This window comes from Arvicanthis niloticus, chromosome 8 (assembly GCF_011762505.2).
Source record: "Arvicanthis niloticus isolate mArvNil1 chromosome 8, mArvNil1.pat.X, whole genome shotgun sequence".
Taxonomy (NCBI): domain Eukaryota; kingdom Metazoa; phylum Chordata; class Mammalia; order Rodentia; family Muridae; genus Arvicanthis; species Arvicanthis niloticus.
This window is the reverse complement of record NC_047665.1, coordinates 24,651,242-24,657,721: the sequence shown is the minus strand read 5'-3', so window position 1 is coordinate 24,657,721 and position 6,480 is coordinate 24,651,242. Positions and strand designations below refer to the sequence as shown.

General features: G+C 44.3%; 1 long non-coding RNA gene across 1 annotated transcript; it reads right to left on the bottom strand.

The window, feature by feature from the left end:
• Nucleotides 1-231: 231 nt before the first annotated feature.
• LOC143443301 (uncharacterized) lies at nt 232-6,125 on the bottom strand. Its single transcript, XR_013112146.1, has 3 exons — nt 1,923-6,125; nt 1,063-1,149; nt 232-312 (listed from the first exon to the last, which is right to left on the bottom strand). It is a non-coding gene; the product is annotated as an uncharacterized LOC143443301 (long non-coding RNA).
• Nucleotides 6,126-6,480: the final 355 nt, after the last annotated feature.

Genomic DNA, 6,480 nt, shown 5'->3' with positions numbered 1-6,480 from the left:
TATCATTGCTGGGAACCTCTTCTTCCTCCTCCTCCTCCTCCTCCTCCTCCTCCTCCTCCTCCTCCTCCTCCTCCTCCTCCTCCTCCTCCTCCTCCTCCTCCTCCTCCTCCTTCTCCTCCTCCTCCTCCCCCTTCTCCCCCTCCCCCTCCCTCCCCTCCCCTCTCCTCCCCCTCCCCCTCCCCCTCCCCTTCCCCCTCCCCCTCCTTCTCCTCCTCCTGCTGCTGCTGCTGCTGCTGCTGCTGCTGCTGCTGCTGCCTACTAACTGTAGCTGGGAGTCTCTTCTACCCATCGTTCAGTTCATAGCATTCAGCACTAGAAAGCAAATAAAACGTGTGTTTAGGGGATAGATGCACAATCTGCCACGTATTTCTCTCAGGTTTATAAATTCTCTTCTACCTCGTTGTCAAAAATAGTCAAAGAATTGCTTCTGTCCATTCTGTTACTTCTGCCCTCAAGCTCATAGCTCTTCCTACACCCAGACATCACAGACATCCACTCCTAACTACTGTGTCATCTCTCTGGCCCCAGGAAACGATCCTTAACACAGATAAAGTGGGAAGGTCTTAGATTTTCAAAGACATGGAGACTAACTTGATAGTAATACGCCTTCAGGCAAGTTGAGCAAGAACCCTTTAAACATTGACACTCTCCTGTCCCCACCCCCAACTCCTCCGGCCTTTAGTTTAAAATTGAGATTAAAAACCTTAAAAAACTTGTCAACAGCGAGCTTTATATATTAATACAATTATAAGTTAAAATGTATCTTGAAAATATAAGATGTCATTTACTTGTTTGTATCTTATGAGTGCGGGTCTCTTGCCTGCATTTGTCTGTGTACTGTGTGCGTACAGTGCCCACAGAGGCCAGAAGAGGGCATCAGGTCCTCTCGAACTGAAGTTATGGAAGGTTGTGAGCTGCCATGTGGGTGCTGGAAACTAAACCTGGGTCCCCAGCAAGATTAACAAGTGCACTTGGCTGCTGAGCCAACTCTCCAGCCCCCAATATCAGTTACTTTTAAGACTCAATACCACAGTTATTTTATTATATGGAGAATAAACTTACCTAGGCTTTGAATGTTGCTACTTGTTAGGGTCACATCTCCTGTAATTTTCACTTGTTATTAGCAAAAAGGCCTAGATGTAGTCTCTCCTGAATAGGAAATTTAATATAAAAATATCTGGCATACATATATGCACATGTGCATGCACATACACACAAAATTTTACATGTATCACAGACTTAATAAAATCTTACATTTAATGCTCATATAGTATTCACAAAAAATCCAAAGCAATTAATCTAATAAAATAATTTATAATTTATTTTATTTAGAGGCACTCTGATTAAGACAAAACTTTGTATTTCCTGTTACTTTTTGTTGCCTGTGCTTACTAAACTATAAAATAGAATTACTTGGAAGGAAATCACTATCAAAATCTATATATCCAATGTTAAATTCCATAGCCTAATAAAATATTTATCTTATGACCCTAGTGAATGTTATTTAATATAGACAAATAACATTTTATATAATATTTAATTGACCCAAGGATACCATATCACTAGGTCCTAAGAAGATAAAATACCTCAGTTTATATGTTATGTACTTATCAGGCCTTTTAATATATCCCCAGTTACATTTACACACATGCACATATATTTTTAAAGTAGGTATCTCTCTCTGTGTGTGTCTCTCTCCGTATCTGTTTCTCTCTCTCTCTCTCTCTGTCTCTCTCTTTCTCTCTCTCTTTCTCTCTCTCTCTCTCTTTCTCTCTCTCTCTTTCTCTCTCTAAACACACAGTAAAAGTAGCTACAAGTCTTGTTACTCAGATACTTGGGGGAATTCTAAGATTAGTGTAAGCTCAGCCTGTCTGTACAGACATACATGATACCATGACCTTAACAAAGTGAAAAGTTCTTACCTCTGTTGATCTTCAGAATGAACAAGGTAGACCTGGAAGGCTCTCTTTTGTCTCTGTCTGTTGGTCTTTTACTGGGTACGTTTGGCCCTGTCTGTGACCATGTCAGGGTCTGGACCTTTTCTTTAGATCTTCATTACTGAGCATCAAGAAGGCAGAGCCCAACAGTTGAGTCTGTGGGACCTGAGTTTCCAAAAGTTCTCCATGGTGTCTTGAGAAAGTTCTAGGTATAGTCTTTAGGGAGTAAGAAAACAAACAAACAAACAGACAGAGCAGGAGACCTGGCATAAGGAAAATGTTCTACTGATCTGGGAGGGCAGATGGAAGACTGGGGTGCACACCTGCAATGAGGGGAGCAGGAGGATATAGTGCTCAGGGGACCCAGCAGCACCAGGGACTCTGAGCAACCATATGAGTGCCATCATCTGGGTTGGTCTCTACCTGGACTTGGTGGTTCATATACATATCTTCAGTGAGATCCCCATGTCTCTCAGACTCATCATTAGGTCACTGTGGATCTGTGTGGGCCTCCCAGTAAAACCCCTCCCACATTGCCTCTCAATTTTAAAATGGGTGGCCATGTACATTACTTTGCCCCAACTCATTTCCAATTGGCAGGAGAGAGGTTCTAGGCATACCCTTATCTCACCTGCCACATAAGCCACAGAAAGGATGACAGAAAGGAAAGGTTCGTTCAGAGCTCTGGTGGCATTCTGCCCAGAGTTTTCAAGGGCTTGCAGGAAAGAGGAGCAATGAGTTGGGTGTGTTTGTCAAGAGAAAGGGGTTCAGAAGCTGCTAGAGGCATGGGTCTGAGTCCCAGGACACCTGATGACATTTCCAGGTTCTTCTGTCCCAGGACAAAGGATTACATCAGGGTCGCATGGTCCCAAACAGAAAGAGACCATTGTTAAGAAAGGAAAAGCACGTCTGAGAATGGAAGTGAGTGAGGGAAAACACGCTCAAAAATGCTAGGCCCCAGGGGTCATGACCCCTTGTAGTCATCAACATAGTATGTGCCTCTTCTGTTCATTGGTCTGGTGCTTTTCTTGTACATGCTCTGTCACATGTCGCTCGGGTGGGGGGTTTCTAGTCTTCTGCCAACGGGCTTCTTTCACATGTCAATCTTGATGCCACTTTCTATAGACTCTGCTCTCCTGCCTCAGGTTTAGGATAATGACTTGTGTTTGTGTCTTCAGCCTTGAAGGGGGATGAGAGAGGTTAGATGAGCAGACACCCTCGGATGATTAGAACGCCTACACAAAAATACAGCTGGAGCTGAGCCAAAGTGTTACTAGAACTCCTTCCCTTGGAGAGATGCAAACAAGATCTCCACCTCCTCCTGTGGTTCCAGTGATAAAACTGAGGCATGACTCCAACAAAGTATACTCTGGGAAACCAGTGATCTTGCTTACAGACTCTAGGCGAGGAGTTACAGGGGTGTAAATGTTGCTTCCCTAAAAGGCAACACCTGCAAAGCCTTTACCCCACAGGAATGAGATGGGGCACCCTTCTCCCCCACCTATACACTCTAGCCCTTCCTTGGGACCTTGCACAAGTAAGGCAGGTCTGACATAACAGGGGGTGTGTAAGGAACCACTGGATACTCGTGGTGGTTATAAACAGTCTACGAGCCCAGCTGAGATAATCCTTTTATAATATGATATATTCTTGCATATTTGCTTATTTACTTGCTTGTTACACAGTCACTAGTCTTGAGTTTTCCCAAGAGTTACAGCCCTGCTTTACTAAGCATTATTCAGTCCAGGTGCTCCAATGGTGCCGGGCCCAGAGGAGAACTACTGGATGAATGAATAAATAAAGGGGCATTTGAGAGACCAGTGAGTGGATGCATGCCCTGTAGAAGGAATCCAGGAACTTTCTCTTTGAAAAGTAGGTAGATTAAATGAACAAGGAAGGGACATTGGCTTCTCTGTGACCCACAGTCCCCTACTGTCTACTAAATCTCCTGGGCAGTTTTACCCTAGCCACCAAATCTCTCAGACTGAACTTCAAAAACCTGCTTTGCAAGATAACTCAGTGGCAGTTTGTTTCAGGACAGAGGGAACTGGGTTCTCTCAAAATGGTACTGGTGAACCTTGATGCCAGCTGGCTGAGGATGACTAACGTCATGTTTATGATTCAACTGCAGATGGTGCCTGACTAATAATGGCCTGACTTATCTTCTGGCTTCATGATAAGCATTCAATGGAGATTGTATTTCAAAGTTTGAATGTGGATCTCTTCCCCTACCCCAGTCTATCAAAAGGAGTGTGATTGTAGCCTCTCCTGCAATGCGGGGTGCGGGCAGTGAGCCTAAGCTCCCAGTCAGCAACCGGAAGGACAAACAGACACTGTGTAGTACACTGTGGTATTAAACTGGATTGTTGGTAGGTCAGGCATATTAAATGCATTTCTGACTTCTGGTATTTTCATTGCGAGGTGTGTGTGTGTGTGTGTGTGTGTGTGTGTGTGTGAGAGAGAGAGAGAGAGAGAGAGAGAGAGAGAGAGACAGAGAGAGACAGAGAGAGACAGAGAGAGACAGAGAGAGACAGAGAGAGACAGAGAGACAGAGAGAGAGAGAGACCGACCAAATAGGGCACAACCAAATCTTTGTAAGAAATGATGGGAAGGGTGTGGAATTTAAGATTTTTAACTACTTGGTCTGCTTTTGGATTTTTAATACTTGTTATTGGGGGCTTACAATCACAAAGACCAGAAGGTGATTCAAATAATACAATCAAATGGGACATGGATGACTTTCAAATGTGAAGCTGTAATATCCAGGAAGACAGTGGATAGTAACCACCTCGGCGAACTTAAGACAAGCTAACTTGGAGGATAGAGCTAATCATGACTTTGGACTTACTGCGCTTCAGATGCCAGCAGGATATCCTACATAGTCAGCCAGTAAAGGGCAGGAGCCATGAATGAGCCGACTCCAGATCTAGCTTACAGGCGGTGCTCTACTGTAGACTACTTACCACTTTGTTCCCAGGGCTGGTGCAGGACTTTACAAAACCACTGTAGTTCTACTTGAATGGTGACGTTGTCTTTGTTTTGTTAATGAGTGGTCCTGAGATGTCTCTCTAGTCTAACAGCTCACAGATGAGCCTGGGAACCAGGTCTCTAGTGGCGTCCATGAATGGGAAGTTGGAGCCTGTAAACTGAGTCCAGTCATGTGGCCAATGATTTAATCAACCCTATCAGCATACTGAAAAATGCACTGGAGAAACAAAATGATGACAGTTCTGGACACTAGGGGCTTCCTGGCTGGTGAGCACAGTGGGAGGGTAAGAGACTAGAGTCCATGTCACTCTCAGACCTCACCTTGGGCGATGCTTCCACCTTGCTCCTCCTTAATTCTATCCTCTTGTTATGAAGCTATATGTAGAACTCTTGTTGCTGCTATGTGGGATTAGGACCCCCATAACACCAGCAGTCCGTGGGTGTGCGAGGCCCTGCATACAGTGGCATAGAATTTGCATAACAGTTGTACACATCTTGATGTATGCTCCAAATAATCTCCAGGGGACTTATAGTCTGTGCATCATAACTGCTATGAAATACTTATCATATTGTATTGGCTAAGGATCTGTGGCAAGAAGGAGGGCTGTCCATGTTTAGCACAGACACTTCTTTTTTGAGTATTTTCATGTTGCAGATGGTTTCATCTATGGATGTGCAGTGTCACTGACGTGGGCATCCACTATGTCAGCCCACTTTAGGGAAAGTTACATAAAAATAAAATGCATCTTGAATTTCCTTTTCTTTTCTACACTAACTGATTCTTGGCAAAGAATCCTTCACGAACTGCACTATGAAGCCTTACACACCAGCAGAAAGCAGCTTTGTCTCACGGAGTCACAGAAACTCCAGGGCTTCATGGTGCACACAGATTTATTCCTCCACCCTGCTCCACGCTACTATAGGGAAAATACAAAAATAGGACAGTCATCAAGGCATAGACGGACACAGAAATAGGGGACAGAATCTGGAATCCTGTCAAAGAGTCTCATGGCCAGAGACAGGGCTCAAAGATGGCTCAGAGGGTAGAGGCTGCCAAGCCTGATGACAGAGTTCAGTCCCAACATTCAGATGACAGGAGAAAATTGCCTCCTACAAGTTATTCTCTGGCCTCAACATGTGTGCCATGGTACTTGCCCCACCACACACATATATTCATACATAGTATATAATATATATATACATACATACATACATACATACACTAATTTATTTAAATACCAGATGGATTCCAGGCAAAAGGAAGCTGGGGGGTGAGCTAGGACAAAAACACAGAATGTCCACAAGGCATGGGATTTATAGGAGGGGTACCCCAGCTGCTCCTGTGCTCCAGGGTTACAGGTATGTCCTCACTGTCCCCTAAATGACCACATCACTTTCCCCCTCTTGTCCAGAAGTCCAGCCCAAAAGAGGGGTGTCTACAAAATTAAAATTCATGATTCCATTCTAGGCTCTGTAACTGGCACTTCCTCCATCACATGGAAGCCCAGTTTATGTCTTCCTGACCTTGAGGGTCCATGGGTTGTCTACATGCAGG